The sequence below is a fragment of the Amblyomma maculatum genome, chromosome 4 (assembly GCF_055883805.1).
Source record: "Amblyomma maculatum isolate TAMU_Amacu chromosome 4, ASM5588380v1, whole genome shotgun sequence".
Lineage (NCBI taxonomy): Eukaryota > Metazoa > Arthropoda > Arachnida > Ixodida > Ixodidae > Amblyomma > Amblyomma maculatum.
In genome coordinates, this window is record NC_139347.1 from 149613440 (window position 1) to 149628232 (window position 14793).

A 14793-nucleotide genomic window follows, 5' to 3' on the forward strand; every position below is an offset into this window, starting at 1 on the left:
AGGCCCACCTTCTCGCGCAGAAAATAAGACTCATGCAGACGCCAACGGGAAGGAACACGCTAAATATACTGGGCATGAGAGATGCTTGCAGAGAAATAAACAGCACGGGCAGCATACCGAAAGAAATAAGAGAGATCATTAAGGTCAACCCGATTCCGAAAAACATGCATCCGAAAATACACAAGGCCAGAAGAGAGGCAAGATCCGAGGCACACGAAAGAAGCCTCGCAGGGAAAAAAAACATATTGTACGTCGACGCGACCACATACAAAGAACAACGCGGAGCGGTAGCCAGTGTGGTTGATCACCAGCTTAAAGAAGTCAACTGCGCCTCGATCAAGAGCAACAACATTCTCGAGGCTGAGGAAGCGGCAATCGCTCTCGCTATCACCCACCAGGGTGAGGAGGCTACCACAAAAATAATTACGGACTCGCAAGAAGCATGCAGAAGGTATAGCAGCGGACGCATATCCACTGTGGCCATCCGCATACTCAAGGCAAGAAAAATCAGCTTTTCGAGATGTTACATAACGTGGACACCAGGCCATGGGACTGTCAAAGGTAACCAACGTGCCGACGCCAATGCCCGAGCATACGCCAACCGGGGGGCGCACAACGACGGGGAACCGGACGCAGTCACTAGACGCTATGGAGCCATCCTTGAACATCAAAGAGCCTTAAGGAGGATCTATCCACCTCCCCACGAAGACCTCAATAGAGAGCAGTCGGTTGCCTGGAGACAGCTACAGACTAACACATACCCCAATCTGAGTCTACTCAGTAAAATCCACCCCACTACTTATGAAAATAAATGCCCACTATGCGGAGAACCCCCTACACTCTACCATGTTACATGTGCCTGTCAAAAAACGCAGGTAGCACCAATAAACACCACATCAACACCGGAGCAGTGGGAGGCTGCGCTGTCCTGCTCGACGCCTGACGACCAGCTCAAGCTGATTGACAGAGCGCGCAGGACGGCAAAGGCCACTGGGGCCCTGGACTGAGGGCCCCACCAACGCCGGGAGAATTCCCTTTGTGTAAATAAAGTTTTTCATTCATTCATTCATTCATTCTTTCGTCCATCCAACGGCCACTCGTTCGCTCGGGTCGACGTTCGGTGGCCCCGCGCACGGAAAATGCTTCTTTCTTCAAGAAATATTCCATGTAAGTTTTCAACTTTTTTCATTCAGATTTCATAAAGCGTTTGTGTATATTGGAGCAAAATATTAGCCTCTTAGATTGAGCATTTTTTAAATTACAAGCGTTGTCTGTAATTACAAGTGTTGCTGCAGGCTGCGTAAGCCATGTGCTAGGGAGATTTGTCTTCTTTTAGCATATTTCTTACGTTAACTTTTCAAAAGTGGTTCTCAAGTGTGCGCGACTTGATGCCGATCATTTTGCAGCTTATTTCAAGTTAAACCGCTGCTGTTTTGCAGAGTACTGATTTTCTAAAGTAAACAACTGCGTGGCATCGTAGCCCTAAATGCCAACTTCGGATATTCACGGCGTTACAGTGGCTGGAACGGCATATAGCCGTTGCATGGCTCGGCCGCTCGGGTTCCCTCGGGTGACCTCGGGCGGAATCAGCGGAGTCCGGGCAAAAGCATATTTTCTCGTGTCTGGTGCGATAAAACGCTAACCGCATGAGTCGTGCGGCAGCACTATGCGCAGTGAGCTGAGGACCGCTAAAGCATTGCCGCTCGGCGCTGTCGCCCAGGTTCTGAGTTTTTAGAAATCGCTCATGATGCTGGAACCAGCTCGCGAGGCAACCAATCGCAAAAGGCTTTGGGGTACTCACCTTCGTTGTTTTTTTTGTTTGTTTTTTTGCATGCAAAGTTTGTTTCCCTAGTCCGGTATGAGCGAAAATCCTGCAGACGCTCATTACGTCTGATCCGTGCATATATGAGCGCATCGAGACGGTTTAGTAAAAGCTTGGTAGGGTAGTATTGCAAAACAAAAAAATGCTAGTGTGGCTAGATATTGCTAATTTTCGAAAGTTGCAGAAAAACGCCACTGCTTTAAATCATGTCTGCATCGCAGTATAGTAGCACGCCGCTGCGCTGGGACCATTTTTTTTTGAAAGGGGGGGGGGGCTCGACGCTTTTCAAGAAATTTCATCAGTGTTGCTGTTTAGTGCAAGAAACTGGATATAGCGTAACTGTACTCATTTACCAAACGAGGAGGCGGAGGCGGCGCTAACAAAGCTAGGCTGAAAACGCTTCTCTGTCGCTGAGGTCCTTCGCTCTGTGCGATGTGCACCAGCGGCAGCGACAGGCGCTGGCGTCGTCGTCGCGCGATGCATCGCCATGGATTGTCGCCTATTTTTTTCTTTCTGTATCGTTGCTTCAGTTGCAATAGATCAGTTGCAAAACCTACACGTCAGCTTCCCGGTGCGGCAGACATTCCTGCACAATGGCGGCATAGACTTTGGGGTACAGTGCTAGCACATCGCCTTACGGGTAGGTTAATTCCCGCACCTCTTGCCCATTCGTCACAGTATTATTCGCGTGCGCATTGTCGCCCCACTATTACCCTCTCCGGTTAGTGTCCCTTTTCTAAATTTTCTTTCTTCACCCCTAGGGTGACAGTGCGCCCCCCTTTATTCCAGTGTTAAGAATGCCCAAAAACCTTTCTCTGACAATGGCCTGTGCGTGGGGAAATGCATCCCAAGCAGCGTGGACTGTGGTAGATGCATGTACTGCACCTAACTATTATCCCTGAATCAGGTTCTGTCACTACTGTGCACGAATTCCTGCCTCACAGGGAAGCCGACTTGTAGGTTTTGCAACTGGTCTGTTATAGCATCTCCAGCAGGGCCGGAGACTTAAGTGTGAGCGCTGGGTGGGCTCAGGCAATTTCAGTTCCATGCCAGGTTCGGGTTTGTAGTATGAGGCACGGGTCGGGCTCAAAATTTATGCTCGTGCACACCTCTAGTCGCGTCGGTTGTGAAGCACACGTTTGGCGCCCGTGCCTGCTTTTAATTTTGTTCTCCGCCCCATGACACTTTGCTCCAGCATCAAGACTGCATGAAACATCAGTATGCATTTTCCGGTCGTTATGCTAACTGATCGCCCCACCGCCCTGGCACAGCTATGTTATACCATGTGTAACATAGAGTTGCAATTAGTCCATTTTTTGAGACAGCTTTCAATTTAAATTATAGATTAACTAAACAGAGAAGATCCGTGGTATGCTGTTATCATGATTTAGAGGCATCGATTTAATGGAGATTTTCTTTCCTTGCATTTAGGGCCCTTTGCTCTATAACGCCCGCTGTCCAGCTGCTCCACTTGTATCATCGCACTGCTTTTGCACAAGCAATCATCTGCCATCAAAGGGGTGCTGCGTGAATGTGAGCAGACAACATCATCATCATTTTGGTGCTGCATAACCTGGCAACAACTCTGGGAGCCTTGCCATGAAACATGCTGTGTGTAAGGAAGCATTGCCTCGGTAGGTATGACACATTGTCTGTGTTTTGCTCTATATAAAGGCTTTAAAAAAAGGCTCTGCTGGCTTTTCGCTATATGATTGCATACTATATGACTTATTCTGGCTTTTTAGCTCAAGACTTACTTGTCCAGAAGTCTTGCCCACCAGTATGCAGAAAATAATATCCTTCATGTCCCTGGCAGTGCTTTAATAGCTGGTGCTATTAAAGAAGGGGTAGGCAGCGAACGCGATGGTTAGATGGCATTCTCGAGGCATTCCCAGGCAGCACACCAACATCGCACCAATCCCGGCCCAACGTCGACAAAAATTGGTACCAACATTGGCGTAACACTGGCTTTTTGAGAAATTACTACATTTTTATATATTGGTCCGGCTTATATGCCAACATTGCACCTGTCTTGGCACTGCCAACATAGGCTATCAGCTGGCCGTGCCCCTAGTGTCACGTATTGGCATGCCACTAGTATTCATTGGCCCAACTGACATTGGCTATAAACCGGCCGTGCCGCTAGTATCATATATTGGTATTTATTGGCATGCAACAAGTATTCATCGGCACACGTGGCCTGCCACTGTTAAGCCACCTTTAGCCATGCAGTTATTTCACCCTTGCCCTTACTGCTGCCATTTGCTTAACTGTCACTCTGATAATTGTGGTTTTCTTATGCAGTCATTTCCCAATACCACCTTGCATGTCATCTCCCTAAGGAGCCATAAAAACCATGCAATTAAATGAGGCAAGCAAAATATTTTCCGAAAACATTTTATTGAGAGCTCATATACATGTAAATGCCACAAGGACATCAGAGGGCCAAAATGCAGTGCAGGAGGCATTGGATACAGGGTTAATATGGGAGAGGCTAGTAGGTGTAATTGGAAACAGGGCACTAAGCAGCACATGACCAGGTAGTGCAGGTAGAGGTGATTGGGTGCAGTGTGCATTGGTCATGATGGAAGGGGCTGGACATGTTGAGCAGGGTTGATGCACTATAGCCTTGTAGTGCGAGAGGTGTTGCAGGAATAGGAGGCTGAGCATGGGTGCATTTCAGGGCAGTGTCCACCATGGATGGAAAATGGCAGTGGACTGTGTTGAGCATGATAGTTGGCAGTGAAGGGTCAATGGATCAAGTGATGAGGTTGAGGGGGCGGGGGAAGCACATGGCCCAGGTAGTAAGCTGGGCACCCCGCAGGAAACAACCGTTCAGGAACAGTTTGTTGAGGAGATTGGTCCGTGGGTCTTACAAATGACATCTGCACAGAAGACAAGCATATATCACAATAAGATCTAAACTCACCTTCTCAACACTTATCCAAACACATATTTGAAGTCTGGGTGCTCTATACGATCGAGTACAAAATACAGAACCCCGCTATAGTAAAACCTCTGATATAGTAAAGTGAAACTGAAGTCCCAGTTCATCTTCCATAGGCAACTGTACATTTTCCCCCTTTATAGTAAAGATGTTTTTGGTAAAAATCGGTCAAAGTGCTTCTGACCCTGGCGACGACTCCCGCGCACTACCTAGAGTCGCGAAGACAAGACTTTTTGTATTTGAAAACAGAACAATAACCCCGAGTGTTCGTTTAGGTGGCTTTACTACTAGCCGTAGCAGCAGTCAGATGAAGCCTACTTTACAGAAGCCTTGGAGCCGTGAGGGAAAGCGCGCAGCGCGAAGAAAAAAGTAAAGCTGTCTACAAACATAGCAAGGAGGCAGCGTGTTCCATTCAGGAAGTAAAGGAGTAAACGTGCAGCAAGAAATAGGGAAGGGAAAGAAATGGGTCAACATACACTGCAATGCGCAGTACAAATCATGAGGCAGTGGTGGCAGAAAGTGGAGGTGCAGCGAGTAAGGTCTTACAGCACTTGAGTGCCATGCGAATTTATTACTTATTGCCTTTTAAAAGACAGAGCAAAAAGGGACACTATGTTCATGCAAGGCTTTAGTTTTTACATGAAATCGAACTTGGTTGCATTCGTAATCATGTCTTCATGCTTCAAAGGTACTTCCACAAGATGTAGAGAAATTTTATAATGAAAAATTACACAAAGAGATGATAAAAGCGAGATGGAAGGTATTTAGGTTTTGTTTTCATTAAGCAACAAGACGTGTTCAGTAAGTGCCTATTTAACTACTAGACAGCACTTTCAGGACCATGTCATCACAGACCACTGATACAGTAAAGACCATGATATAGTAAATATTTTCGCTGGCCTCAGTGGCTGTACTATAAAGGGGTTATACTGTATATATTGAAGGCCTATTGCCACACATTCTTCTTTTAGAGCACTTTGTGACAGGTTTCTGGGCCTGCAAAGGCATGCAGCATCTTATGACGTAGGGATGATAAACCTATATGCAAAATAATATCAATTCCAGATACAAAAGAAAGATATTTGGAAGTAAAAACCCGCTTCCGGCAAACCGATAACTTCAGGTAGATGCTTAGTGTTCATATAGAATTACAGTTCCTGAAAATCTGACGGTTCAGGCTCCAGAACTTTCAATTTTTAAAAAATTCTTAAACATTCCTGCAATAGACAATATGGATTACTAAGCATGCAAGACTGGATAATATTAAAGAACACATTAAAGAATATTTTTCTGCAGTACACCAGTTACAGGCACGCATACATTACTGCGGCCAGAATAAAGAAATAATTGCCCTGACAGAGTCAATCAAGCTATCTTCAATCGGCTAACTGAGGGAGATGTGTAGATCGCAGATATTCTCAAGGCTGTGTACGCATATAATATTCTCAAGATAACCGTACCATTTCAAGTTCCAGCTTTTTAGTTTTCACAGCTTTATTGCTTGCTGCATTCTACTATAAACAATTGCCTTAATTGTAATGTACCAAGGAATAGTTTTCATACAGTGCTCATTTTAAATTAAAGATACCAGAACAACATGCACACAAACAAGAAAAAAAGAACGGGACAGAGCGCCATTCACAACTGATTTATTGTGCAGAATAAAGTACATATATATCTCACTGCCGGCATATGCGCAAAGAACCCATTCAGCATCATGTAGTTTAAGATAAGATATGTTCAAGAAACCCATGCCTCATACCACAGCCTCTTTCTCTGAGAAAGCATTTCTTGAACATAGCTTATGTTAAACTGCATGATGCTGAATGTGATGTAGCTGAATGTGTTCCTTGGGCATGTGCCTGCAGTGAGATATATATGTACTCTGTTCTGCACAATAAATCAGTTGTGAGTGGAACTCTGTCCCGTTTTTTTCTTGTGTGCATGCATTGTTTCGGCGCCTTCAGTTTATAATAAATAAACACGAACAAGCCCAACAAGAAGTTCTAGTAATCATACAGTGCATGCTTGTTCAGCTAAAATTATTACAGGCAGCCTGCAATGAGCAATTGAGCAAGTACTAGAAATTTACTTTGCATAGGCAGGAAAATGTTATGCTAGATCTGAGTACAATGATCTTGTACTTCCTTATCAGCTAGCAGCCTACCAGGTATGCATTTTCCCTCATCACAGCTAATCATATGGCCATACCATCGGCAACCTTCCACGTGCAAGATTATATTCAGTTAGGCATACATGGGTGATTTTATGTCCAGGTAACAGGTGTGGTGCTCGGGCATCTGATTTCTTAAAACCAATTCATAGTAGTTGTTGGTATAGAGAATAGTAATCTGCCTGAATATCTGAGGCCAAATATTATTTTCATTGCTTAAGCACACCATAAAATACAATGCTTGATGTGACTATGGGATCATAAAAAAACGATACATCTAGCATGACAGTGATTTTTCACTTTCACCCTATCACAATAAGTTCCTTGAAAACCCAGTTTAATCCTGAGCTGAAAAGTTGTCTCGCACACATTTTACATTTCAGTATCTATAAAATGTTGCTATTTTGTGAATATATTTCAAAAACAAAATTTCTTAACACTCACAAATTGTTTTTTTTTTCAAAAATGGACAATATTTTGTACTCAAATTAAAAATAAGATTGTGTCTGGAGAAATAGTACTGTTTGCAGAACAAAACAGCACATACGCAAGAAAGCACCAATATCACTCAAATTTAATGTGAAATACACGAAATGAGAGTTCACCTAAAATTACAAGTACAATAGCCCTGTTTACATGGACTCGACAGCACCGGTTTGAATCAGCGTTGAGTAAGCAAGGTCATTATTCTCGACCCGGCTGATGTCTACATGAACTCGCTTTCTAGTGAGTAAGTATCGTAGCAGAGCGTTGCATCGAGATTCGAAGTTATTGTGCAAGTTCTTACTCTTATTTGATCCCATTGCCTTTTACTATCGAGAGCTTCGATTATTTTTTATCGTTGATGAGCGCTAAAAAGCATTCATTTCGAGTGACGCTCGTCGCCGCTCCAGAGGCTTTTTCATAGCCCAGAGTTCCCCATAACTAGACTCCCTGACTGGACAGCGTCTACATGCCTTTAGATAAGCGGGTCAAGCGAATTAACCTACCCCCTGCAAGCGAGTTAACGCAACCCGCTCCGCCGCCTATTTTACTCGACCCGACTGTGTATACATGAACCCCAGAACTGATTTTTCACTCGACAGATGTACTCGACCCAATACTGCCGAGTTCATGTATACAGGGGTGGAACGCACGTGTAACAAGTAGCAATGCTGCTAAGAATCCAATCTGCTTTCTTCTGGCTCCCCATCCAGTTTTCTAAAAAAATATCTTGTCTGACAAAGAAGGATATTTGGAGTTAAGCAGCTAAGCAACACAAGATCCATATGCTTGCTCTAACGCATGCCTCCTCAGTGCACTTACAGTTGCAATTTGCTTGGTCATGTGGCAGTTCACTAAACCGTCTGACTAGACATGACAATCAAAAAAATAATCGGCGGATCATTTCTACATTTATTTAGACATGTAAAAGCTTTTTGGTTGTTGACTTAGCATTTAGAGACTGCGGGAGTTTGGCAGTTTTATACGTCTTATTTCGTTTGGCAGTTGCAAGGGGATGTAGAAGAAGAAATATGAGTAGGGAATATAAGGGGTGACAACATCCCGAAATGAAACTAATGGACCAATGATGCACACTGCGTATCTTAAGTGACGTCACTGGTAACATCAAACACAGAAAATCGTCCTTGAGTATGACAAATTTGAAGCCCAGGAGGTGAGTTGGTTGTGGGCAAGTAGTTGGTAAAGGGCAGTCCCCCTGAGAGGTAGGCGGCAAGATCACTGCTACCCATTATGGGGAAAGCCCTAGCAAGCATGCAGGCAAAGGTGCACAAATATAAGAGCAATAAATGCACAAGGAATGCACGCCTGAATGAGCAGCTGCACTAATAATTTCCTTTTGTCTTGCAGCCGACCCCTCCTGCACTGTAAGCTAGTCTGCTCTGTTTTCCGAACACCGAAGCATATGCAAAAACAAACAGAATGTCCTCTAAAATTTACAAAATTTGCACGAGTATTGCATGATGATCTCCTTGCTGCAAATGTCTTGCTCTAGGGTTACAGAATAAATTCATTGCAGCTGCGAATAAAGCGAGTTGGGAGCTAATGGCAAATCTCAATGGCTCGGGGAGAGAATTAATTGTAATTGTCACTTTGAGCAAAGTAAATAGCCTGGTTTAGATCAAAGTAATATTACATCTACATGACTGAAGCCAGTGTAGGCAACCAGAAATGTACAAGCAGTCAGTAACTGCATGTCTATATGAACACATACATACAGTGCAGGCAGCAGTAATGAAGGGAGAGTGGAAGGCAAATAACCTGAGCAATACTTAATGGCTTTCTTCTCTGAAACCTCAATAGAGGCTTCCTGCGAATTCTTGTAATGCAAGCATAATGAAGTATGCTAAATATTCCATCACTTAAAGCACCTGCTTTCCCGTGTTACGCAAATGACAACTACTTCGTCAGTTCAACAAGCTATGTCTGTTATTGTGCCATTACACCACAGGTTCACTCAATCATGCCTCAACTTGAAATAGTCACATACTGTTGAAATAAAGCAACGAAATATAGCACCAGCTATTAAAGCACTGCCAGGGACATGAAGGATATTATTTTCTGCATACTGTGGGCAAGACTTCTGAACAAGTAAGTCTTGAGCTAAAAAGCTAGAAAAAGTCATATAGCATGCAATCATATAGCGAAAAGCCAGCAGAGCCTTTTTTAAAGCCTTATATAAAGCAAAACAAAGGCAATGTGTCATACCTACCGAGGCAATGCTTCCTTACACACAGCATGTTTCATGGCAAGGCTCCCACAGTTGTTGACAGGTTATGCAGCACCAAAATGATGATTATGTTGTCTGCCTCACATTCACGCAGCACTCCTTTGATGGCAGATGATTGCTTGTGCAAAAGCAGTGCGATGATACAAGTGGAGCAGCTGGACTGCGGGCGTTATAGAGCAAAGAGCCCTAAATGCAAGGAAAGAAAGTCTCCATTAAATCGATGCCTCTAAATCGTGATAAAAGCATACCACGGCTCTTCTCTGTTTAGTTAATCTATAATTTCAATTGAAAGCTGTCTCAAAAAAGTACTAATTGCAACTCTATGTTACACATGGTATAACATAGCTGTGCCAGGCCGGTGGGGCGATCAGTTAGCATAACGACCGGAAAATGCATACTGATGTTTTATGCAGTCTTGATGCTGGAGCAAAGTGTCATGGGGCGGAGAACAAAATTAAAAGCATGCACGGGCACCAAACGTGTGCTACACAACCGACGCGACTAGAGGTGTGCACGGGCATAAATTTTGAGCCCGACCCGGGCCTCATGCTACAAACCCGAACCCGGCCTGGAACTGAAATTGTCTGAGCCCACCCAGCGCTCACATTGAAGGCTCCCGCCCTGCTGGACATGCTATAACAGACCAGTTGCAAAACCTACAAGTCGGCTTCCCTATGAGGCAGGAATTCATGCACAGTGGCGACAGAACCTGATTCAGGGATAATAGTTAGGTGCAGTACATGCATCTACCACAGTCCACGCTGCTTGGGATGCAGTTCCCCACGCACAGGCCATTGTCAGAGAAAGGTTTTCAGGCATTCTTAACACTGGAATAAAGGGGGGAGCACTGTCACCCTAGGGGTGAAGAAAGAAAATTTAGAAAAGGGACACTAATCGGAGAGGGTAATAGCGGGGCGACAATGGGCACGCGAATGATACTGTGACGAATGGGCAAGAGGTGCGGGAATTACCCTTCCCGTCAGGCGATGTGCTAGCACTGTACCCAACTATTACCCCAAAGTCTATGCCACCATTGTGCAGGAATGTCTGCCGCACCGGGAAGCTGACGTGTAGGTTTTGCAACTGATCTATTGCAGCTGAAGCAACGATACAGAAAGAAAAAAATAGGCCACAATCCCTGGCGATGCATCGCGCGACGACGACAATAACGCCTGTCGCTGCCGCTAGTGCACATCGCACAGAGCGAAGGACCTCAGCGACAGAGACGCGTTTTCAGCCTTGCTTTGTTAGCGCCGCCTCTTCGTTTAGTAAATGAGTATAGTTACGCTATATCCAGTTTCTTGCACTAAACAGCAACACTGATGAAATTTCTTGAAAAGCGTCGAGCCCCCCCTCCCCCCTTCCCCCCCCCCCCCCCCGCCCCCCAAAAAAAAATGGTCCCAGCGCAGCGGCGTGCTACTATACTGCGATGCAGACATGATTGAAAGCAGTGGCGTTTTTCTGCAACTTTCGAAAATTAGCAATATCTAGCCACACTAGCCTTTTTTGTTTTGCAATACTACCCTACCAAGCTTTTACTAAACCGTCTCGATGCGCTCATATATGCACGGATCAGACGAAATGAGCGTCTGCAGGATTTTCGCTCATACCGGACAAGGGAAACAAACTTTGCATGCAAAAAAACAAACAAAAAAAACAACGAAGGTGAGTACCCCAAAGCCTTTTGCGATTGGTTGCCTCGCGAGCTGGTTCCAGCATCATGAGCGATTTCTAAAAACTCAGAACCTGGGCGACAGCGCCGAGCGGCAATGCTTTAGCGGTCCTCAGCTCACTGCGCATAGTGCTGCCGCACGACTCATGCGGTTAGCGTTTTATCGCACCAGACACGAAAATATATGCTTTTGCCCAGACTCCACCGACTCCGCCCGAGGTCACCCGAGGGAACCCGAGCGGCCGAGCCAAGTGACGGCTATACGCCGTTCCAGCCACTGTAACGCCGTGAATATCTGAAGTTGGCTTTTAGGGCTACGATGCGACGCAGTTGTTTACTTTAGGAAATCAGTACTCTGCAAAACAGCAACGGTTTAACTTGAAATAAGATGCAAAATGATCGGAATCAAGTCGCGCATACTTGAGAACCACTTTTGAAAAGTTAACAACGTAAGAAATATGCTAAAAGAAGACAAATCTCCCTAGCACATGGCTTACGCAGCCTGCAGCAACAATGAAATGTAAGACAACGCTTGTAATTTAAAAAATGCTCAATCTAAGAGGCTAATATTTTGCTCCAATATACACAAACGCTTTATAAAACCTGAATGGAAAAATTTGAGAACTTACATGGAATATTTCTTGAAGAAAGAAGCATTTTCCGTGCGCGGTGCCACCGAACGTCGAGCCGAGCGAACGAGCAGCCGTTGGATGGACGAAAGAACGGAGCGCCCTCTTTGAAACAAAATACAACTGCCGCCGTCATGCCGGCTAAGCGATTGTCGCGTCATCCTTCGAGCTTTTTAGTAATCGCTTTTTCAGCAGATCGATGGTCTCGGTTTTGTACCCTCCGTTTAGCAAGCGTTTCCTAGATGACAGGACTTGAATCAGCCTTGAACGATGCGCTGCTGTTGCTGCTCATCTATGTAGGGCTCTGTACCAGCAGCGAAGCGCGTCGTCGTCCTGGAGAGGCGCCTAGCTGTTTTGTTTACAACACCCAAACCTGTTCAAGTTGTATTCTGTGAATGCTGTGTTCTACTACGAATAGTTTGCTCACTTTTAGCATACCAACGAAAATGCTTTCATACAATAGTGCTCAATCGAGTGGAATATTTCAATCACCCTGAAATGAGGATTTGAAGCAAGTTTGTTGAAAATTATTGAGCTAAGCATCTCAGTACCACGACTTGCCACCTCTTTATAAGGTAGTTGCATACGATGCTTACATTTTTTCTCATATATCCGCACCGTCAGCATCATTCTATCTGCTAGATTAGTCGTTTATTGGCCCGATTCATTAGGCGCTTGTTTCTTTCTCAGTTTAGTTTCTTGCGTATATTTTATTGACCAAGAAAATGCGGTAAAAGCACATTTCTCTATGCAACCTGTTGTGAGAGCCCGGAAATGTTTGAAAGAAGTCTCCAGTCTGTTAGCGTTTGTCTTTTTATTACTGCGCAATTCCTTCCCCTGGGCGGCGGCCGTCCGCCCCTTGGACCCTGAGTGGTGCGTCGACGCGTCCACCGATTTGGCGCACCTGCGTGGATTTCGACGCGCGTGTGCAACCTCGGACCTTGCTCGCATCGCATGCGGTGAGAGAGAGCGATCGGGGAACGACAGGAGTGCGAAGTGCGCGAGGACGGGGTTGAGCGGTGCGTCAGCACGGAGAGCAGGCGTTGGAAAACTGTGCGAACGAGCGTGTGCGAAACAAAGATGTGTCATTGTAATCCAGTTGTCAATATACCCATTGTACCTTTTCGTATTTTATTTGTGTTTCCAGTCTTTTCTTTCACATATTTTTTTCGTTCAAATGCTAACAAGTCAGTTTACATGTGGGTATCTTTTCTCCATACACAATATTTGTAAAAAAAAAAAAAAAACTACCTTCCCCGCGCACGCCTGTAATTGTTCCACCACGGAGGTAGTTAGAGAATAAATAAGCTTTGATACCGAATTAAGCTTAATTGTAAAACAACGACTGCTTTATTTAGTTTTTGAACTCTACAGTTATTCCTTGTTGCCATATGTAGCGCAAGCATTGTATTGCAGTGAACGACGACGGAATCGCGAAATTGGGGGTGTGAATGAAAGCGGAGAAACATTACAGACTTCTTTTTTTCGCACTTGTGCGAAAAAAAGAACAAACAAACGAGAAATTCTAAAATTATGCTATCCATGCACTTGGCATGGCGTCGAATCAAAGCTGTTCTGCTTAGCTGCCGCTCTTGTATACTGGCCGCTACACGAAGCTATTTTGTGTTCCTATGAAATTCAGTGTGACAAAGCCCTCCGCGGATATATTTCGCGTTTCAAGTTCTTGTGAAATGTGGAAGCCGGCCCGCCGCCGTGCCGCGGGCGACTCTATAGCTGGCTCTGCGATCCTTTTTGCCACTGCAGTGATTTGAATATTCGCGGCTTGTTTAGCAAATAGCTGGCGTACTCGTTTGCCGAATGAGTGTTTCAAGATAATCATAGAGCATTTACCAGTACCGTATGTGTGCGATATTCCATCAGTGATTAATGCGCCATGGTCATTGTAGTCGTATTTTTGATTTTACACGTATGGAATGGTCTGCTCTTGCAAACCCTAAGACGTCAGTTACGCTAGCTGCGCGTATGTCAAATAGGTATATGAAAGAAATAGAGCCTTAAAGTATAGCGGCTGACGCACTGCGTCGTAAATTCCCGCCCGGGCGGCGGCCGTGTGCACCTTGAACCACACGTGGAGCGTCAGGGCCTGCGTCTTGGATTGCATCGCGCAGCGTGTAACCCGACAACCCCACCTGCAGAGCGCATCCACTCGGGCAAGTCGGCGCCGCTGTTGCTGGCGCCGTGCCTCAATGTTTTTCTTCCTTTGTTTGTGATGTTTTCAATGCACCCTAGCAAGCAGCGAACAGAGCGTCCATATTTCGGCGCGAGTGAGTGCCCTCAGTGGACTGGAACAGAAGTGCGCGGTGTGTCGTCAACAACAGCGGACGGTTGAGAAAAAACAAATGTGCGAACGAGTGCGATGAAGAAAAGTAAAACTGTAACCCAGTTATTTGTTTCAGCATAACCTTAATATTATTCATACTGAGATTGTACGTGCAGTGTTTTCTCTCCATTTTTTTCTAATACTTCACTTCTTAGAGCGACAACGAAGCAGGAAGCGTCGATACGATTTGCCATATGTGGGAACGTTCATGCATGTGCGGACCGACGTTTAATTTACCGCTCAATAACCCAGATTTAATTTAGATCACCATTGTTGAATCGTTTAAGCGAAAGTATGTGCTGCGATGCTTCGTATTCGTATAGCTTGAACGGCCAAGTGTATTTTTAAAGTGTATTTCGATGGAAGCGCGCTCGCCATACTCGATCTGAGTCACGTACGAGCCTTAATAGGCCGGCGCTTATCGCTCATTAATTGCATCGCACTGCATGCGTGTCCTGCGGTAATCGTCTGTTTGAAG

The 14793-nt window shown here is 45.1% G+C and overlaps 1 long non-coding RNA gene across 1 annotated transcript; it reads right to left on the minus strand.

Moving 5' to 3' along the window:
* Positions 1-4205: 4205 nt before the first annotated feature.
* On the minus strand, positions 4206-12296 carry LOC146193291 (uncharacterized). The gene is made up of 3 exons (XR_014706816.1): positions 11975-12296; positions 9656-9859; positions 4206-4707 (listed from the first exon to the last, which is right to left on the minus strand). It is a non-coding gene; the product is annotated as an uncharacterized LOC146193291 (long non-coding RNA).
* Between the last annotated feature and the right edge of the window lie 2497 nt (positions 12297-14793).